The sequence below is a fragment of the Falco rusticolus genome, chromosome 6 (genome assembly GCF_015220075.1).
Source record: "Falco rusticolus isolate bFalRus1 chromosome 6, bFalRus1.pri, whole genome shotgun sequence".
Taxonomy (NCBI): Eukaryota; Metazoa; Chordata; class Aves; order Falconiformes; family Falconidae; genus Falco; species Falco rusticolus.
The window spans coordinates 43,506,853-43,528,647 of record NC_051192.1 but is presented as its reverse complement, the minus strand read 5'-3'; the positions used below and the strand labels follow the sequence as shown (position 1 = coordinate 43,528,647).

At 44.2% G+C, this 21,795-nt stretch overlaps 1 protein-coding gene and 1 long non-coding RNA gene across 3 annotated transcripts in view; one reads left to right on the top strand and one right to left on the bottom strand.

Moving 5' to 3' along the window:
• Positions 1 to 21,795, top strand: part of SCAF8 (SR-related CTD associated factor 8) — a 167,135-nt gene that overhangs the window by 92,999 nt on the left and 52,341 nt on the right. The window contains exon 21 of one of the 2 annotated variants that reach the window (XM_037391116.1): positions 4,897 to 6,052. The exons of the other annotated variant lie outside the window; for it this stretch is intronic. The gene's annotated coding sequence lies outside the window, so the exon portion shown is untranslated. Of the gene's footprint in view, positions 1 to 4,896; positions 6,053 to 21,795 lie in introns of those variants that run through there. 2 annotated transcript variants of the gene reach the window in all.
• On the bottom strand, positions 8,567 to 19,884 carry LOC119149637. The gene is made up of 3 exons (XR_005104793.1): positions 19,727 to 19,884; positions 9,124 to 9,180; positions 8,567 to 8,994 (listed from the first exon to the last, which is right to left on the bottom strand). It is a non-coding gene; the product is annotated as an uncharacterized LOC119149637 (long non-coding RNA).

Sequence of the window (21,795 nt, the reverse complement as noted above, 5' to 3'; positions counted from 1 at the left end):
TGTTACTAATTTTCCCTCTGTCAGTCAACACACTAACATGTTTTATATGCAGATTCCTATTTCTGCTCTTGAAAAAATGTTTGTGACTCATCTCACTTCACTTTACCATTGCAAAACATTTAGACTGTATTGTCTCTATAGTACAGAGCAAGTGCTATGCAGTCACGGGGGACACCCACACCCCTCTCAAGGCTGCTTCTGCCACCTGTGTTAGACAGACTAACAGGTGAGCATGGGACAAATTCTCCTCCCATCATTGACTGGCTTCAGATAACTCTGGCTGGGTATGTGACATTTATCGTGGGTTTGCTTGCCTGAACAGTAATGTCTAGTGCCGTTAAAGATGTGATGGTTCGTTCCTATGCTGATGAGGCAGGAAACATTTAGGGCAGCTGAAAAGGCACTAGACACCTAAGCATAGATAACTGAGCCCCATCCTTGGGTACCCACCCCAGGTGAGGTGAGTGCCCCCGCCCCCCCCCATCCTGTTCCACGTGACTGGAGTCGCTCCCCTACTCGATGTTTGAGGTGTAAGGAGAGATTTTGTGCACGTTGGAACTGTGTCTTAGTGTGCAACTTAAGCCGCTGCAGAAAAGCAGCAGTCACTCAGGAAAAAAATGCACTGGATGTTCCAAAAGCATGCAGCAGTATTATACAAGGGGTTTGGACCACTGTAGATTTACTGCAGAGGAATTGTCTGCATTTCCAGCCGAGATGGTTTCAGGTGGCAGTAGTATCAACCCATCCACTTTGTTTCCCCCGCAGATGTGGCACACCTCTGGCACCATGTGCCCGGCTCTGCCTGACGCGCCACGGGCTGTGGCTGCGTGCAGCCTGGCCTACCCACGGGCCTGCGACACACGTCCTACTGTGGTGGCAGGACCCAGCCGGTGCCAACAGGCCAATGCCATTCCTCTTCCTTCCTTTTCCCCAGAGGGATATCATGAGGTCCATGTTTCTGGGTTGGGAAACAGTGAGATGACCTCATACGCAGCTTTCAGTGGTGTTGGAGGAATGGAACAGTCTCTTATCCGCGTGTTGGAGCTCAGGGCTCTTCAAAGCACGTGCAGCCCATTCCCGTGTCATAGGCAAGGTCTGCACATCCACACAGAGACAGGACGGTTCAACCACCAAGCAGGGTAGTGCAGCCCCCCTTGTCCCCCTTCTCTGCCAGGAGATGACTGTGTCGTGATGCCAGTGCACGGAAAGCAGAGTTCACCCCTCAGCAGCTCACCTTTCCTTGCCTGCAAAGCAGACAAGCTGAGCAGATTTAGCTTCTGGATCACAACGAGAACGATGAGGATCTTCAAAGAGAGAAGTCATGGTGACATGTACACCTTTCCATGTCAACAGGGTATCAGCTCTTCTGCTCCTGAGCGAGCTGCTGCCTGGGTTTTCTCTCCGCTGTGTTTCTGAGCAGTTTGACTGTCTTTCCCTTTCACTGTTGGCAAAAGGAAAGGCTGGAAATCCTAGCCCTGACTCTGACAAAAAGGCGAAGGTAGTTTTGGTATATGGATGTCTGCAATTCTTGGTGAAGTCTCTTAAATCTTTATAATTTAAAATCCCTAGAGCTGTTCTCAGAGAGGTGCAGACATCTGGTTTATCTCAGACTCGGGACTTTTGACTTCCCGTAACAAGTGAGTTTTTTGTGGGAATCCTTCCCTGCCTCGGCAGTCAGAGAGCAGGCTGTGCGTCACGAGTGGTCCTGGCTCTGGCTGCCTCACCCATCCTTCCTTCTCCTATTTCCTTCTTTTCCACTGGAGAAAGTCAGAAGTATTTGTGTGTACTCTTTTTGCTTTTGTCTCTCTGTAACCACATTTTTTCAGAGGAAAGTCAGTCTCTCTCTTCTTTTCTCTGGAAATCCAATGGGATATATCCCTAAATATCAAAACAGATCAAATTTCTTGTTAATTGAAGGTGGTCTTTGTGTCATATTTACTGGCTAGTTTGTGTTTCAGCTTCTGCTGGACTCCAATTCTTGCAGTCCAGAACTGAAAATACAATATTGTATATCACTGGGCAGGGGCCTCTGTCTCCACCTCAGGAAATTAGTTTTTTCACTTTTATGAGTAGCTCAGATAGCATGAACAGAATATATCATAGAGTGAGAAGTAGAAAAGGTCTTCCAAATAACCCAAATCAGGTAAGAAGAGTGATCTGTGCCTCCTGTATTTGTGGAATTGGCTTGTGTCTCCATGAAGGTTAATGTAAATGGTAATCCTTTCTTTGAAAGGCTCAGTATGATCAGTCCTGTTGGTGTTAGCAGTTCTCATTCATTATACTTCTGATCAAGAACTTATGCAAGATAAACAGTAAATTAATTTTGCAGCTTGGAGTTTTGTGAAGCTGTGCAACTGATTTATTTCCAAAGGAGGTACTGTAGTGGTATATCTTCGTTGCTTTCTCAGTGGAGATTTCCACTGAACAAACTCAATTTTAAGAGGCTATGAAAGACTTCCATTAAGCCTAAATTGAACAATATTCCAGTAGAGCACATACTTCATAGAAGTAGCAATATGGATATGAAATCAGTTGTCAGCAAGACTGTATTCTCACTTGAAATCTTTCCTCCATAATGCTTTCATTTTCGAAGTGTATACAACACTTCATTTTAAAAGATATTTACTAGTATTATCTGTTTTATTTGAACAAGGCAGTATGGCAAAATATTTCAGTTGTTATTATTCTCATGTGTGCTGGGGAAACTGGGCTAGATTAAATTATTATTATGTGAGTGCATAAATGCTTTGGAAAACATATGCAGAGACTAGTTTTCAATGATACACCATTAAGTGCAGTCCTGCAAGTGTTTTCCCTTGTTCTGGTACTGTTCAGTGTTCTCACTGACAGCTTGGATGAAAGGTTAGAAAGTACACTTAATAAATTCATGGCACAGAACAAGCATATTGGAAGCAAGGCAATTGAAAATGACCTTGATAAAGTAGTGGAGTAGCCTAAAAAATAACAGCTTTCCAGCAGTTAAGTTAGAGCAAATGCAGAACTGTAGATCTAGCTTGACATAATCAGCTGCACATAAATACAGATGGGAAACAACTAGCCAAGCAGTAGTTCTGCAGAAAAGACCTGGTGTCATAATGATCCCAAGCAGAACATGCACCGGTGATGTTGCGCTACTGCAAACAAGGCCAGTGCTATTGTGGGCTATAGGAACGGGAGCAATAAGGTACAAAATGTAATTATTTTGCTCTACTCAGTACTGATAAGGCCTCGGTGGAAGAGCTTTATATACTTGCAGGCACGCAGCTCAAGAGGAATCCAACAAGAAAGCAAAGTGGGCTCAGAGATCTAAAACACATGGGCCTTCAAGGGAAGGTTGAAGGGTTGTTTAGTCTAGAGGTGAGAGGAGGAGAGGAAGGCATGATGGCAGCCTTCGTATAGCAACGGGTGGCTTTCTAGAGGAAGGGGTTTAGCTGCCTTGTATGCTGTCGGCACTGGAAAGCAATAATAGGCTTAGATCTCAACAAGGATGATTTAGTGTAAGCATCAGGAAAGAAAATGTAAGTGGCAAGGAAGAGTGGAGCCCTGAACTGGCTTGTTTAGGGGGAAGTAGTGGAGTCTTCAGCCTTGCAGATGTTTAAAAATAGGTTAGACAAACATCAGCAGGCATGGTGTAGGTCAGGGATGGGTGAAGAGATCTCTCAAATTACTTGCTAGCTCTGTTCCTTTAGTGATTTTTCTCTATGTGATAAGGATAATAATTATACATGCAAAAAGTACTTTGGATATCTCCACAAAATTTCAGGGTATGTAGCAAAAACCCAATATTAGTTCTGGAATTTATTGCATGACTTCTGTATTTACATTAGATTGAAGCAATTACATTTTTTCAGATTTTGCCTCTGTCAGTATTGATTGAAAGCTGCTAGGATCTGATGGCTTTCTGAATGGTCTTTGTGAAATAAATAGGTGAACGTAGTCAGATACCTGTGGTAGGACACAAAGCACTCAATTCTAGCCATAAGAAAGTTTGGTCTTTAGTCTGCTTACAGTCCATGGAAAAAAGATGGACACCTTTCAGAGATTACCTAAGAAGCGGGTGAATCACCCTCCAGAGGTACCTTTCCCTCTGCTTCTACCTGGTCTGCAGCAAATATATGTTGGAGGTGTATTCTTAGTCTTTCCTCTTAATATATATTGGAGGCGTATTCTTAGTCTTTCCGCTTCTCAGTCTATGAGTTTGATTTTCTGAGAACCAAAGTCCCTGGACTTCACAGAGGACTACCTGGAAAAATTTGAATTGGCAGGAGATCAGAGTAGATAATGTAGTGGTCTTTTCTGACCCTTGGTTCTGTGGAGCCTAGTCAATGAGTCATTTATGAAGGATTTGCAGTTGTTACGATTAATAACTGTTATCAATACATAATGGACATGACCAATATGTATTAGAGGTAATTCTACCCCAAACTTACGTAAGCCATTTATTAATCTGTTGGATTCTTACTCATTAATTGTTTATTAATCCTCTAAATTGTTTACAGTATATCTTGCATACAGTGTGTGAGAGACAATACAGCACTTCCAGCCAGCACATCTGCTATAAAAAAATATTATTTACAGACATAATATTTTAATGAAGATTTTAAAGTACTAAGCTACTGGACACTAAAAGGGAAAATTAATAATATTTTTAAAATAATGGTATATTTAACTCTGGATAATATTTTAGGAACCATGCAGTATAAGGTACCTTTCTCCCTCATAAGCATCCTGTGGCTAACAGAGAGACTGTAAACTTTATCCCAAATCTGTTATTTATGAAACACTTGCTATTGCCTGGTAAAAAAAAAAAAAAAAAAAAAAAAAGTCTCATTTATAGGGCTAAAAATTACACTCCAGCAACCAGTGATGACTAGTTATTGTTCCTTTTATCAACAGGCAAGATGAAGGAGGTTCTGGCAGCTTACCATGTCCCGGGCTCTGCAGAGTTAAGTGAGAAGTGTGCCCATGTTCTAGCGTGCATCACATCGCATCTTGGGTCTGAAGTGCCAGAAGGATCCCAGCGCTGCAGACTGAGACGGCTCTGAGCACCTCAGTACCCCGTTTCTGACAGAACCCAGGGATGGCAAACTTACATACCAGTATTACCTGTCTGGGGCAGGTTTAATTTTATAAATTAAAACCATGAACTCTATGAGTTTCTAGACCATATTTGTGCTGTTGAGGATGATCTGCTCAGATGAACAATTTTGCGTCCATCGGAGAGACAGGTTCTTCTGCTGGACCAGAAGATGACAGTGGACTGTATATTGTAACTAATACCATTTGTAGCATCTCCTAGTGCAAATAATTGAAGAACAGATTGCAAGAAAATCCTATAGGGAATAAGACATGCTTTGTTTTGATCTACAAATTTTAAGAAATGTTTTGCTTTTTTAAAGATAACCACTTTTAAATAACACTATGTGTGCAGTCTATGTGCAGCTCTTCACTGTGGCTATCTGTATTCCAGAAATAATGAACTCCTTGCGAGACACCTGAACCTTTTTAGATTTGTGATGAATCTTTAAATTATTGGAATATCATGAAAAACTAGAAGGGAAAAGATCCACGACTGTTACTTGAGTAGACGTCTCCAGTTACTTCCTGTTAAGTGTCCTGAAAGGAGGAGGAAAGGGCAGGAAGTAGAAATGAAATACAAAAAAAAATACATTGAGTTTCTTTTTTGGCATATGCACCTATCCAAATGTGTGTTTGATGTAATAGGCAGGGGGAGAGAAACAGCTAAGTTAGCTGAGCCCTCACATGAAAGGTCTGTGTTTTCAGGCAGTATTTGCTAATTTTGTCTCTTGAATAGCTATAGAACAGAAGGAATATGTATATGCCCCACCATATGTGAAAAGGACATACTTGCCATTCCTTTATTTATTTTTACTCTTTAAAAAATTAAAGTGCCAGTTATTTGGAATGTTGTAGTCTGTGGTCCCTTTACATTTGTTTAGTGAGATCCTTTCAGCAAGGTCATCCCCATTACAGTGTAACTGCATGGTGACCGCAGCTTTGGGCCTGTATAATAAAGATCAAAATTAAAAATTTTGTTTCTCATCACTTTATCTATTTTGATGTCTATCTGCAAGTCTTTGATTGGAATCCTGCTTATTGCTGATCACTGTTTAGAAGACGATTTGGCAAAAAAATGTTAAGAGAGGAAGGTATTTGTATGGTTGGACCTTGTTCTCCTTTGTATCATTATTTACAACAGGTTAAAGGGCAGAGGGACACAAAATGTTAACAAATCAATAGTCATTCTTAAATTCAATTTGCACACGATGCTCCAGGGCAATAAGGAGATTGGGTTCTTTGCATTCCAGATTTAAGGCTATACTGAAGTATTTGACATCTGGTCTCTATTAATTAGTAATCCTGGAAAGGTATTGGAGGAAAAAGCTGCAGAAAAGCTGAGTCTAATCTGGCTTTGATTTGCTATGTGTGTGATATATTGTGCTGAACACATGTACATCAGAGTTTAAAAGCCACTAAATGGCTTTTAAAAGTCTAAAACTTTTCTCCTTCCTCCTTACTTTCTTCTTGGAAGGCAAAATTTTAAACTATAAAAATGTTCCTCATGTAGCAATTAAGTATGTGTGAGCAAAGATTGCACGTTGCATTTCAAAAACTAACGTGGTCCTGACAAGGCTGCCCGTGCTGCACTGTAGGCAGGGCTTTGTCCCACTGATGCTAGCTTACAGCAAACATCTGAGCTCATGTCAGCAGAGCATGCCCGACTTTTGAAACCTCTTAGCTGAATGTCACTGTTCTGCATCTTACGTAGCAGCATATGGACAGCAAAGCGGTCACCGCTGTGAAGTCCATACCAGTGTGTTTAAGCATGAATAGGGTCGGACAAGAGTGTCTCAGTGCAGTGCCCCGATCAGTTGAAAATAATCTATGGCTGTGCTCGGGCTCACAAGGGGCAGCCCTGTCCCCCCCTTCTGCCCAGCTCACAGCTGCCTGTGACCTCCCTCAAAGAGCTGCACACCTGTCAGGCTTCCTGGTCTGGTTGAAGATGTGCCAGTGTAAGAGTTCAGCTCTCGTGCCAGCTCTGACGCCAGGGAGAGGGTGGGAGCAAACACTTTTTTATCAGCAGTTTAGTTTTAGGTGTGCTTACACTGATGGAGGAACCATGCCTTCAGGTCCCTCTACCTTTCACAGGAGTGAAAGCCATGTGCCGTAGCAGTACCAGGGCACTGTAAGCTCCTGTGCTAGCAGACCTTTAGCTATTAATGAGGTGTAAGCTCAGGACATGGCCAGCTGGACCCACCAGAACTGTAAATGCTTGAGCTTGACCATGGGACCATTTGAATTTGAATGTCAAAACAAATTGCCCCGAGAGCAGGGCCTGTTCTAGAGAAACCGCTTTTTGTCTGTGCAGAACCAGAGGCTGCTGGAAGCTTGAGTGTCCTGTTGGGTGAACTTTTCTGATGAGATGTGTGGCTGTTGCCCATCTGTTGAAGGAGCGATTAAAAAACAAATCACAACAAAATAGGCAAACCTCTCAGCACTCTGGTAAGGGCAGAGGTTGGAGCTTTTTGTTCTTTGGATGAATCCCCCTTTAAGAAGCCTCCCCGTTTGGACAAGCCCTTCTTTGTGAAGGGACATGAATATGGAGAGACCTGCAGTGCACCCGTCTCTTCAGTCAGCTTCAAAGGAAAGTTTCAAAAGTCATTATTTTCTGGCAACTTGAAACATCTGAATCAGGGCTGTGCTGGCTTTACAAACAGTGTTAGCTGACTTGATGACTTGGAGCAATTCAGTATTTGCACAATTAGAACAAATACTTGATATGGACTGTGTGGCTTAGCAGGCAAGAGTGTTGGTTTTGCTGACTGAATGTAATATGTATGCAGTTCATGTTGAAATAAGATGGTCTTAAGTCATTTCCTTAGCAGACAATAATCCATTCCAAGAATAAGAACATCTGTTCAGGGCCCAGACCTGAAATAAATCGTAGGTTTAGAGACAGGTCTTTTGTCCAGAGTTGTTTGGGTATTAGACATCTAAGAACCAGTTGACTTTTCAGGTCACAGCAGGGATTTTGGTGACAAAGTATAAGCAGGTCTCTGCTACAGCTGACCGCATGAAGTCTTACCTGCAACTGCAGTTACGTTCCTGCTGCCAGTCTGCATTGCTGTGATAGCACAGGCTTTTACAAATATCAGCCCACCTTAGACTGCTTACAGTTACAATCCCCTGGGTTTGAACTGCGTGTGTGTGTACGTGCTGCTGTTGGTTCATCCTATTCATACAAGGGAAACCCCAACAGTCAGCTATCAAATCGACATTTATTTGTTAGTTATTACTCAAAAAAGCCCAAGTTTTTGAGAAACTATGACCACAATGACATTTCATAAGCAATTATCTGACTTACTTTTTAAATTCTCTGTTGCAACCTTCATCTAGAAATCCTAAAATACTTGTCAAATACTAAATAAGGGAGTCTCACAGAAGTTTCCAGGTAGCATACATTTTATTCTAACATATAAGTGGGTAAGCCAAGTCACCAGACAGTTAGGTAACTTCACTGATATTTCACAAGAAGTTGCTGCACTGCAGTCAACAATGAACAAAGCTAATTATAACCTTGTAAGGAAGCCAACATCTTAAAAAGTTATTAGTGCGATTTTTCTCACTCCCTGTTGTGTTTGCCCTCTATGCAAGGAGAGCTCCTCTGTCAGCAGCTTCACTTCACCTCAGCTTCTCCAAGAGCCCTGTATCTGACCTGACCCCTCTCCATCTTCCAAGAAACAGTTAATTTGTATTACTGCATATGATAACCCTACCTACCTCCCGGGAACTGCTGTGAAGGGTCATCTTCATACTTTGGGTTGGGTCAGTTCTTGGCCAGTTTCAAGGCTGTCTTCTTCTCTGGCTTGGCTGGCACCTTTCCCTCCTAATGGTAAATGATGCTCTTGAGGTCGTGTCTGGTTTTGAAGTTAGTCTTGCTGATGAGGTCAGTGGGAGAGAGCATGCTCCTGGCTACATACGTTAGAAAGAAGGAAAGTTTCTGTGGTGTGTCACTGGGCTCTGCACAAGGCCCTCCATAGGTGGTGATGTGCAGCGGCTCTGGGTGTTGGGTACGAGGTGCAGGGTTCATTAAATACTCACCATCAGTTATGAATTTATTTCCCAGATGTTGTCAGTTTTCTTAAACCCCCGGCAGATCTGGAAGTTGAAGCGATGGGCAGAATTAACAGCGCTCGTAAAGGCCAATAGCGAACCTGACTGAGAAACCCCCGTAGATACCAAGAATTTCTCATGTGATTACTTAGGTTAAAAGAGCCACTCTCTCACAAACAAACTTAAGTAATGAACTGGCAAAGTCAGAAAATTGCAAAGCAGCACTGAAAATGGAGAATGTGCTGTTCACACCAGTTCTGCTTTCCACCAAGTCTCCCTTTTGCCAGCACAGCTTCAAAAGACTTTCTACCTTTTTTGTTACTACTGCTGAGAATAAGCAGAAAACAGTTTGATCAACTTTAAAGGAATAAACCTGTAAAAAAACATTGCCACCTTCCAGCTTACAGGGAAACATGTAGATTCAGGATTGACCTAAACAGCTGAATTAAATGTTCCGAGTGCTGGCTGCGGAGCCGTGCCCTGCCTGACCTTCCTACCGGGAGCTGCAGCCGGAGCACCTGCGGGCCAGAAGGCGCTGCCCACCTGTGGCCCCGCACAGCACAGTTCATGGCAGCTGAGCTTCGGCAGGAGACAGAAAGCTTCTCCTGGCTCGTCGTTACTCCTGGGGACAGCCCAGTCATTGTTGTTATAGCTGGCAATGAATGGGAACTAAACTGAAGCTAGATGTATTTGCAATATGCTGACATTTTTAAAGCAATAATTGATTATTGTACTGAATTCCCAAGGAGTGTGTGGTGGATTCACAGTGGGAATGCTTCAGTCAAGCTTCCTAACCATTCAAACGGTGGCCATGTCCCAGTGCAGGCAGAAGCATTGCGCTTGACATGGGGACTGTTGCTGACACGTGCTCTGTGGGGGATCAGGAAGACCTCAGACCTGCTGATCAGAATGACCCCACACACTGTCACCTAACCCCAGACACCTTTCACAGCTACCACCCTCCAGGATTCACGTGGTGTGCATGCACTAGGGAGCTCGTGCTCTGTCTCTATGGGAAGCTGGAAGTGCAGAGCTCTAACAATCAGTGGATGTCAGAAAAAGAGCAATTTCAGTTGTACCTGTGGTAGACAGACAAACAATAGTGTTTTCCTTAAAATCCCAAATATGTAAGTTCAGACTGAACAAAATAAAGCCCCTGACTCTTCTTCAGGCACAAAGCTTCCTATTAAATACAGTTAAACTGGAAAATTAGAAACTAAATATTTGAAACTATCGCCTTTAGTAAAATTCCAGAAGCTAGCCAAAACCAGAAGAGTGTTTACTTGTTTGTGCACATAGCCAAAAATATATGTGAGATCCAGATCAGATTCTTAGCACAAAACTGCTGTAAAACATTTCTGTTAATCTTGCTTTTGCTGTGACACTGAAGTGCCCTGTGCAATAACAGATTTGGACAGTTTCAGGAATTCTCCTCCCAAAAGCCTTATTTACAGCAGCTTTTATCAGATGGATTTCTAATCAATAACCTTCATGAGGCCCAGACAAGGATCTGCTGTTTGGTTGAATTTGGTTTTATTATTATTGTTTGTCAACAAAAGAACTGCAAAATAAAAGTCAGGACATAAAAGTGAGTCCAGCAAAGCTCGAGTCATGGTTTCCAGCCAGGAGACCCTGTCTGATGCCACACATATATGCACGCCACACCACGCCTTGCCCTCCCCCCACCCCCAGTGGGTATATTAAGCTGTAGAGGAATGAAACTGGGTTAATTAGCATTGATAATATGCAACTGTGGGCTGGATTCAGGGGTGGTGGGTTGGCTGATGTAGATGAGGTGCAGCTGTTGGCTGTTCTTTTAGGTGGTTGAGAGCCAATGGAGAGAGAGCAGCTGAGGAAGAAGCAGGGAGAGGACACGTGTTCTGGAAGAGGAGAGACTAGGAGAAGGCAGCAGAGGGACTGGCGTGAAGAATATGTTGGTATGTGATGGTAAAAGACCTTGTTGCAGCTGGCTAGTTTGGAGAGTGCTGTGACACTAAGCAACTGGTTAGTGCTGTCCTGAAGTTCCTCTGATGAAAGTCCTGCCCTGCCCAAAATCGTGCTTGTTGCTCCATGGCCGATGTGAAGTGCTAAGCACCTTGGCTTTCTTTAGCTTGGGTAAGAACTGAAGCACTTGCAGACTTGGAGGAATAGACTGTCTGACAAAGACAAGCCACAAGCTGGCAGAGATGGGACTTGTCACTTATGTTTGCTGAAAGAGCAACTTTGCGCAGCAGGGGAAGCAGGAACTCTAGCACAAGTAAAACCATCCCTGCAGAGTATGAACAACTATTGTCATCTATATCTGGAAGGCACTCAAGGGAAATAACTTTTTTTTTTTTCCTTCCTTTAATTTTAGAGTGTATATTCTGTACATCAGCCAGTGCTTTTTCCATGGGCATTCTCACAGCCTCCCTGTGTTTACTGCAGTGACAGAGTAAAAGAAAGACTTGTTAGCATTGCTTTGAAATTTTTATCATTTCTTTACTCAGTATTGCAGCTTAACTTCACATAAGTGATTTCAAGTACTGTTACAGTAAGAAGAGCATGGAATTTACTTAGCTGTTAAGGTAATCTCCAAAGAGAAGGATATTCATTCCTATTCCAGCTCCACTTCTCGGGCAGCTTTACAATCAACTTCTGCAGGGAGCAGTGATTCATCAAGGGCAGTCCATCCCATCCCATCCAGTCTCCAGGCCAGAACATTAGATTTCCCAAACATCACAGTTTAGAAAATATAGTCAATGACAAGGCTATATTTTTTTGTGTTGTCATTCTTTTCTGTGTTTTTTTTAAGATCTTCCAACCCAGAGACAGACTTTTTTTTCCCCCCTCTTTATTCATAGGCATAAATTCAGGAGCTCCAGGAGCACTAAACAACATATATTAAGTGATGAATCAAAGCAGTATTGGAAAGCACCATGTGCCATGGCAGAGGCAATCAATAGAACTTATGCATAGCAAATTAGTTCTGTGATGAATTGCTTTCTAGGTCCTGCCCTTATTGTACTTAATCACTACACTATCTCTTCTCATAATAGTACAGCACATGTGCCTACACTGTTTCATAGGAGATATTTGCACTAAGAATTAGACTGAATTCCTGTAATTCGATTGCCTCTTTAAGTCCATGGCAAAACTTCCACCAACTTCTGTGGGACCAAAGCTTGGTTCGGGGTGGTAGATATAGATCAGTGCAGAGCAGTGCACTGCGTTTCTGCTATGCAGAAAACCGTGGTTCTTTGCCACATGTGGCAGCCCTTGTCTAGATCACAATAACATCCCTGTGTAACTGAACTTGCTGTGAGCCAGTGTAGAGGTCGAAATTAAAGGCAGAAAAGAGTGTCCTGGATGATGAAGATATCTGTGTCATTTGAGTCTGTCCAGCAATGTAACAGGTTCTTTCCCTGCTTAAGTCGATTGGAATCGGTTAGTCCTAAATATTCAAGGCTAGCAACAACCAAACCCAAAAGAAACAAGAAGTAAGCATGGAAATACAGAATGGCACAATGCATTTTTCTGGAATAATTAAATTTCTAATCTTTCGAAAACATAAAAGGAAAATTCAGTCACTATCTTCAGTTTCCAGCAGTTCCAGGGGCACACTAGGCTTCAAGACAAACAAGAGCTCTCTTGCATTTAAGATTCCTGGTCTTTAGTCAAGAACAACAAAAAATAATAGAAATACATGAAGACCAGTTGAAAGATGAAGCCTCTTCAGCAGCGGTAGCACTTCAAAGGGTAACTGCTGCCATTCAGGTTCGGAAAGGCAGCTTCAAAGTCACTGACGTGTTCACTTGGCTTGGTCCCCTGTAGGTCCTTCCTCCCATCCTTGCTGTGTTTCTTTTTGTGCACAGGAAAGGTAAAACCATGCTCTGAGTCATGGCCATGCAATGAAGTTGAAGTCAATGACCAGTGTTGCTTCATTAAAACCATAACGAGCGTCGCTGCTCCTGGAAATGTTGGTCACTGCTTGTGGCAAAGCTGTGTACATCCTTTCAGGGTGATTAGCCACAGCAGAGCCACTGTGTGTGGCCACCTTGGATCTTTTGATGCACGCTCCTAGCAAAACAACAGCCATGTTCCAGGGTAAATCAAGGAGGAACATCTGAGGTCAGAGCTCCAGCAGCACAGCAAAACGTTCTTATGTAGACAGCCGCTGACCTGCTGCAGCTGGGAACTGTGAGTCATACAACTTCCAAATGCAGACGCACTTAACTTCAATCTTAGGCTTTTCAGGTTATTAATCTATATAAAAGATACAGACTCTTTGCAAGTTCTTAGGGGTGAGGACTGCCCAGTCACATAGAGTTCCTGTCACCCTGACTGTTTTCATCCGTCTTCTTAAGAAGTCCAGCTTGTTAGGACCCATTTCATATTTACTTCAGAACATCTTTTCAAGTATCACACACACATTGAGTACGCTTTTCAATGGCAGCTTTATGTCCTTAGGGGTGAGGACTGCTACTTCGGTGGGTTTAAGTGCAGCACTTGTATCCACCAGGTCTTTCCAAGGCAGCTGGCTGCCCCCCCCCCCCCCCCCCCCCGGTCAGGGGTGGGGTGGGGGAGGGGATCTGCTTCTCCCAGCTGCAGCACTTGCCACCCTTTCCACCATGGCCCATGGGCTGGGGGGGCAGGTCCCCCCCACTGGCCCACAGCAGGTCCTGGTGGGCTGGCCAAGGGTGAAAGGGCTGAGGCAGGACCCCGGAGCTGGGTTGTTGCCACTGCAGCCTCCAGATGGGAGGGATCTTTGGCAGCGTTCCTGGGTCTCCGCATGAAGACAAAGGGAGCCAATTACTAGCTAAATGAAATTATATGTTCAGTCGAAGTTTAGACAAGACAGAGTAACTGATTGCATTCCTTGGGAGACTTGAATAAAAACACCTCTCAAAAGGGCTCTTACTCAAAAGCAAGGGCTGTTTGCCCAAGTACATTTTCCTTCTGGCCGATGCAAATCGAGCGCGTTTTTTTCCCGTCCGCTGTTAAATCTTTTCATCCTTTCAGAATCAAAGTGACTTCAGGCTTGTTTGCTTTCCCTCTGCTTTTTCCTGGCTCACTTTCCCGTGTTTGCAGAGCGCCCGAGGGGGTTCAGCGCCACTCACCAGCGGGTCATTCCCCCCCAACACCGGCGGGGCCCCCGCCTCCTCCGGCCGCAGCCGCGGGTGGCCCGCGCGCGGCGGGGACCGGCGGCGCACCGGGGCCGGGACAGGCTGCGGCCACCGGCGGCCGCTTTCCCCGCCGTCACCACGGGGGGGCGACATTGCCCAGCCCGCCGCCGGCGCCGCCGCTCACCGCGGGGAGCGCGGGTGCCCGCGGGTGCCCGGGGCTGAAGCGGGCTGAAGCGGTTGTCGTCGGTCATTTCTGTCCGCCCTCGCAGAGCTGTGCTTTCCCACTCGAAGCTGTTTCAGCTAAAAGAAAAAAATACAATCGGGGGGAATGGGGGTGGGGTGTGGGGTGTCCTAGCCAGTTTTGCACTGGGATGGACACAGGTTTGCTGCTTTCATGCTCCACTCGTGTCGCCCCTTGCCCCTGCTGTTTGAGGGGCCTTTCATGCAGCAACAGGGAGGGAAACAAATGCTGCATAAACAAATAGAAAAAATGTCATTTTGAGCCTGGCCCTATATTTTACAGCCCGTTCTATCGTTACTTCCATGGGAAATGACATATCCTCCTGCAATGACCATTATCAGTTTTATTGCAGAAATTTTCTGCATTCCTCGGGATTCAGCTGTGGCTGAGCCCATCTGCAGGGTGCCCGGCGGAAAGCAAACACCCGCCCGTGTCTGTGCGCTGGGGCTGGGGCTTAGCAGCTAACTAAGAGATTAGCTTTGATGCCTGGGCACTGGGGCATTTGCAGCACTTGCTACTTGAACCAGCCGGTGTGGCTGGCCATCGAGGAGCGGCTCGATGCAGAAGCGAAGCCGAAAAGCAGGTAAACTAGCTCTCCATAGCCATACCGCGGAGCCGTGTCAGCTGGCTTCAAGCTCTGTCGCTACTTCAGCAGTCAAACCTCTCCTGGGAGCTCACTGGTATGAGCAGAGCAGCAAAGGTGCTTTCCAGCAGGATGGCTTAGCCCCAGCAGAGCTGTGCGTGAACACGGCTGCTACCATTTCTGTTGCCTCTGAGCAGCATGGACAGAACTGACTGGGCATCATGCTGTGCAGATGTAGCTTGACAGAAGAGGCTACTCTGACCAGATCTTCATATGGCAAGAAACTGAAATGCAGCTGGCCAAAAAAGAGTTGAAATGACCTTTGAGGCGGTTTGTAAAGGAAGACTGAGAAGGGGTGTGAAGCCAAGTCCTTCACCCATCACCTCTCTGAGATGCCACAAAATTGCTCAGTGGGTGCAGAACACACAAACGCTTATGGAGCATTTGAGAATGAGCAAAGACGTTCCCTGAAGGAAGAGCTATGGAAGTGTGCAGAGAACTTTTATTGTCTCCTGGCTGTCTGTGTGAAGAGGTAGAAGTGGGGAACTGGGAGGGGAGTTACTGTGCACAGCTGTTCGCACCGGAAAAGGGAAAAGCAACTTGCCCAAAAGAGAAACCGCATCTCATCTTCACAGAGTCTGAGGACCTCCGTGCTTGGAGAGGTAGAAGTCAGTGTGAATATTCAAACTGGGCAGGCTGTAATGTGAGCAGTGAAAGAAAGTGCTGCAGTCAGGCAGAGACTGAGGAATGTAGGTCCCTGGCATACCTTTTAGCAACTGTCTGTGTTTTCAGGCAAGATTCAATCCAAAAATGGATTGAAGTAACAGACCATCCAATTTGATTGTAGCAGAAGATGAGAGAGACACAGAAAAGCAGACAAGGACATCTGTTGTCACACAGCCAGAATAGAAGGAAATACTGAGACCTCCTCCATCAGGTGCGGTGTCTCTTGTCCTGGATAGATAGAAAGCCTCTACCTTTGGCATTAAACCCGAAAGACCCAGAAACATCAAGTTGCTGAAGCCAAAGCAGCTAAGGCTAGGTTAAACAGCTAGCAGAAATGCCTAATTGGAGCAGAGGTGGCAGCCAGGGTAGTAATACTCATTTGTTTGGATAGATTTGTCTTTTCTTCCATTTAATCAGTGGCTCTCCCTGCTTTGCTTTACATTCCTCGGCAGCTGTAGCACTCACTTTCCACACCAGGCAGCCAGGGACAGGCTGGGGAGTGAGAAATACAGTGGTCTCCTTTGTGCCTTAGCAAGGCCAAGACCCTGCCCCATCTTGTGTTCCTCTCTGCTCTCTTCAACACGCTGCTCCCGCTCTTCCCAGCCCCTTGTACTGTCTGTCATCTTCTGCCATGCTCCTGCTCTTCCATCTCTATACCTGATCCCTACGTATAAAGCATGTTGAATTTAAACTGATCTTCCTCTCTCTCCAGAAACAGATTTTCTCAGTCCCCTTTATTTGCGGTTCTGTGGGTCAACTTCAAGGGGGACTCAGGAGTATGAACTCTTTGGTTGCTTTCCACAGCTCTTGTACAAGATGGCTTTCAGTATACACGTGTATTATGCCCAGTGTAAAAAATTATCACGAAAACAGAGCCCCTGTGCCTGCCAGGCCAGCTCTGTGGCTTTTAGTGCGTGTTATAGTGGAAAGATGGCTGCAGGAAGATAGGCATAAAGGCAGGCTCAATGGTTTTCCAGACGTGGAAATGTATCAGCAGTCTCCCGCAGGCCCAGGAAGATTGAGTACAGCCACAGAGCAAGTTCTCTTCACACGGGTGACACCCCTTGAGCCCCCCAGATCTCAGACTGGCAATGCAGGAGCACCCTTAGGTTTCCTTTACCCAGGTCACACCTACGTTTGCAGTCTCACTACTGGTTGGAAGCGAGTGACCCCAGCACAGCTGTGCTTTGCCGAGCCCCACATGGGTTTTCTCAAAGTGTTGCCAGAAGGTGCCTGCAGCCACCTTCCAGACAGAGGGAAAGGGTTACATGCGTCATTAACAGGCCATGTTTACATAGAAAAAACAAAACTCCTCAAAGAACATGACGTATGCACACAGCGAGGCCTTTTTTAAAACACAGTGACACACTTGAAGGCTGCCAGATTCTGCAGCTCTTACACAGTATGCGGATAGTGATTTTTTTCATAATATTCAATATTTTCCTGGGTCTGATTTTAATTAAAAACAGCCTGAGAAGCTGGTGTGTGTGTGTGTGTGTGTGTAATAAAAAAAAAAGAAATGAGAATTAGGAATTACAAAAGCCAAATACAAATCCTCTGATAATTGTCGATGCTTGGAGTTACAACATATGCAGAAGATGGCAAAACCACTGTCAGTAGAAACACCGTGGAATGAGTCAATTTGTTTAATTCCTCTGGAGTCGTGACATGACTCATTCCCAACCTGGAGACCAAAGGGAGGTTTTGAAAGGAATATGTAGGATAAAGCAAGCTCCTTGCAAAAGAACAAGGACAGTTTTAATTCTAGCCTTTGAGATCTGATTCATTAATGTTCTGCAATGTGATTGCAAAACGTGGCCATTCCTATTAGGTAACGTTGGGTGCTCATGGTTAGTGGCACAAATTGGCTGCATGTGGGCCAGACAATGCTGAGCTGGACTTTCTGTCACTGATAAGTGCTTTCTAACATTTGATGTAGTTTTCCATATAGTTTTGAACACGCAGTTTTAAAATCAGTGTGACTAATTTGCAAGTGATTCTAAAGCCGTTAGAAGCTGTAAAAGATATTACTCAAAAGACGCCATCCTTCTTTTTCAATGGAGATTTGTCAAGCAGTCAGTCTTATTCACAAGGGAAAAGAAATTTTGACCACATGAGTCACTTCAGCCTTTGGATACTTAACAAAATGCACAGTGTGATTTTATGTATGACTAATGTGTTTGTATATTTACGTGTCTGTGGATGCTAATGGCAGTTACAAAGCTGTATCTAGAAAAGACACTTGGAATATACCAGTTCATTAACTTTCATCTATACATAATCAGCTACTGTTTTATAGATCTAAAAAATTCCTTAATGCCCTGCATGTTTTAGGACTGCATTTTAAAAGGCCCTACATTAAGTCTTTGTTTAAACATTCCACTCGTGTACCATTAACCGTCTCATTGTATTTTATTTTGGTTCATTTGCAAAGTCTGTGCTCCTTCTAATAAATACAAATTTTGTTGCTTGCTGGGAGCTTCCCTTCTCTAACCTGTCACTCCCAAATATCTTCATGAGAAATTTCAGCCTCCTTTTGTTAACAGCATGTGCGAAGTGACCTTTATTCTCTCTGGATACCTTCATTATTCACAGGTAGTTACTAAGTAACCCGCATGAATGCTGCAGGCGATGCATCTCTTTATTAAGAGTCGTGTTCTCTGGCTATTCAGCACCGGTGTTGTGGGACTGAGGGCCCAAACCCTCTGGTATTGGCTCTACCCTCCCTTTGAAAAGGGTGCTCATGACAAAACTTCTTGAAACTTTTTAATTACCAGGAGATTTCTAATGACAAACTGGGCTTGCAATAGCAAGAAAAAAAATGTAGAGAAAAGACCTTACATTCGTCATTCTCATTAACCACAGTTTACAACAAAAAAGTGAAATACGTTTCTTGAGGAAGGTTGGGGTTGTGGGGTTCCCCCCCCCCCCATTAGCATATTATCTATATTCCTACTGGTTTTGCTTTCTAATGGATGAAAAGTAATAAAAAATTCTTCAGAAAAAAAGGTGAACTTTTAAAAACAATTTTAGATAAATCTGTAACTGAAGTTTTTAATCACATAAAATATTTTGTTGCATTTTTAATTAATGCAACCATGAAAATTAGTATTAAATAATTTCTATCCACCCTAACTGTGGATTCCCATGGTGAGAATTTGCGCTAAGAATTGCTCATGTTAAACTCAGTGAAACTTTGTGAATATTTTAATCTACAACTGCTAGCAGTCTGAAATGCATCGCTATTGAATTTTCTTGTTCTTTGAATCAGTATTTAGCACTACCATTTAAGACTTCTTTTACACAGATACATTTTTCAACTCTCTGATGTTATTCTCTTGACTCATTTCCTTTCCTTTCCTGCTTTTGGCTGTGTTTTGCATGGGCACCATCCCATCACATTGCTTTGGCACTGTACTGTAATGAGGTATGCGGGCAGAATGGACCAGAAATGGATTCTGAGCTCTGGGTCCAAGCCCATCTCAGTTGACATAGGTAACATTATCTTCATCTCATCCTTCTGCTGTTAATACTGAGCACAGTCATCACAGCATGAAGGAGCCAGGAGTACGAAAAATACCTTCTGACTCCCTCTCAGGTCAAATATAGTGTCACCCCCATCCTGCGCTGAATTTAAAGCAGTTCCAGTAGTGATACCGGACAGTGACTCTAGTACCTAATTCTGCACCTAAGAGAGAACTGATATAACAGAAAAAGAAAAAAACCCAACTTTTAACCAGTCTGCCCCAGGACAATAAGAAAGCATTGTCAATGATCCCACCACTAGCTTTAGACCTGGAAGAAAGGAACGACCACTCGCTGTCAAGTCTGCAGTACTGTGCCCATGACATGCAAAAGTCCCTTCTCAGCCAATGATAACCCCTTTATGTGGTCAGCATTAACCCATTAGTGGGAAGATTTGCCAGCCCCTATTACCTGAGTCAGTTAAAAACTTCTGCCTGTGGATCCGTCTGCCTTTGAACATGAACGAATGCCAAATGCACGTAGCAAAGCAAGACATTGAGTCCATCCTCTTCTGAAAATACATGTGTTATGAACACAGACCTCTGTGTCAGCCCACAGCACTGTCTAAGCACTAAAGTCTCCTTGGTAACATTGCAAAAAACCTGTTCCTTTCACATTTTATTCGTCATGCTGTTATGATTGTTGCTTCATGGAGTAGCACTAGAACATTGCCCTTCCTTTCCCAGAAACAGTACAGATCTGTACAGTGGTGTTGCAACTGCATCAGTCATAAATTGGCTGCTAGGCAGTGTTACAAATGCCAGGTGTATTGTAGTGTTTTTCACCTACAAGGCAGTGCAATTATCAAACAGCAATTTGGGATTATTCTGTTTCCTTGTGAGAGGTGACGTTCGTGCCATATGGCACTCATTGAGATTGCAACATTACCTTGGCTGCTGCTGGCAGCCACCCGGTGCTGTGCCTTGCAATGCCACCGACTCCTGTGGCTGGCATGGGAGGGCTGACGGTGGCTGCAGATCCTGCTGGGACCAAGCTCTGTGACGGCAATGTCAAACTGCTGAACCTCATTGAAGGGGAAGACGTGTTGATTTAGAAACAGTGCAGGCAGTGTTGCATTTTTGAGGAGCTCTTAATCCCTTAGTCCTTTGGGAGCCAGCTGTGGAGCTGTGGTCTGGATGCAGGCCCTGGCACACTGCAGACATTGAATAGGGATAGGTTTACTCCATGCTAATATCTGTTTACTCCTGGTAAAAAGTTCCAGCAGATTTTTGTTTCTTGTTTATTTTGTTGCAAATGGCTTTCTTTTAGGAAAGCAAATTTCATCATGTATCCGTGCTCTGGCTTTATTTGACATCTTGACTGGTGGTTTTCATTTTGCTTAAACTGCCCCTACCTACTGTACTGTTTGAAATAAATGGACAAAAAAAGGCAGAAGCGTATGTCGAGGAAAGAGGGCAGAATTTGTGGTTGGTTCAGCAAAGCCTGTCTGAGATGAAGGTAACCTCTTACTGCTGCACCATTTCTGCTGGAAAGACCAATAGTGTTTGATATTGAGAAGCCTTATGTGCAAACCTGAGCTATCAGCCTACAGGCTTTCTGGCAGACAGGGGGTAAAGCAGTCTGGTGTCTGACATCTGCAACCAGCTGCTGTGACAGTACTCTGTCCTCTTTCTGGTTTAAAAATGCACCATTTGCCACGCTGCGGACCTGGAGCGGGAGCTGACGATGCCCACAGCATGTCTTGCTATTGGACTGGACTGCCACCCCCGGTGCTCAGGGGACATTTCTGTTTCCATGAACTTTAACTTCTTTGCAGTGACCAGGACTGCCAGGTAGCAGGTCAGAGGGAATGCCATTGCAATAACGCATTTGTGAGATTTCTCCAGGCTGTTCTTCACCTTGGTTAAAAAGGAGGTCAACTTTTTGTCAGAGGACACAACTGCGTTTCACACCAGACATCTGAGTAACTACAGCAGTGACACGTGGTGACCAGAGTTAAAGTCCAGACAGGAGATCATAGTGATGAGCTTTCCATCTTGCAGAAGAAACCTCATTGACCTCGTTGGGCTTTCCATTCACCACAGGCTGAGCAGTTGTCACAACAGCTCTCTGCTTCTCAAGCAGAAGTATTTTGGAAAATCTATATCCTTTACTGTGGGCTCATATGGAAGCAGGAGTACTTCTCTTGCGTACAATCCTAAAGCATGTCACTATGTGATGCAGACCCACCCCATTACTCACTCTGTGAACCTTGCAAAATTTTGGATTCTTGGTGTTTGACTCATTCATCATACCTCTAAGTCTGTTCTAGCACAGGCAGAGGGTATGTGAGATGCTAATGGAGAACCAGAGCTTTTAATTGTGAGGCTTTAAAATGCAGAGTCAAACGGGCTGCCGATAGCGAAAGGCTGTATTTGTGTCATCATGCCAGTATGCTGATCCATCAGTGCTGGAGCATGTGGGATACCTGTGTGACAGCTTTCACAAAAAGTCATACATCAAATTACCAGCACACGCAA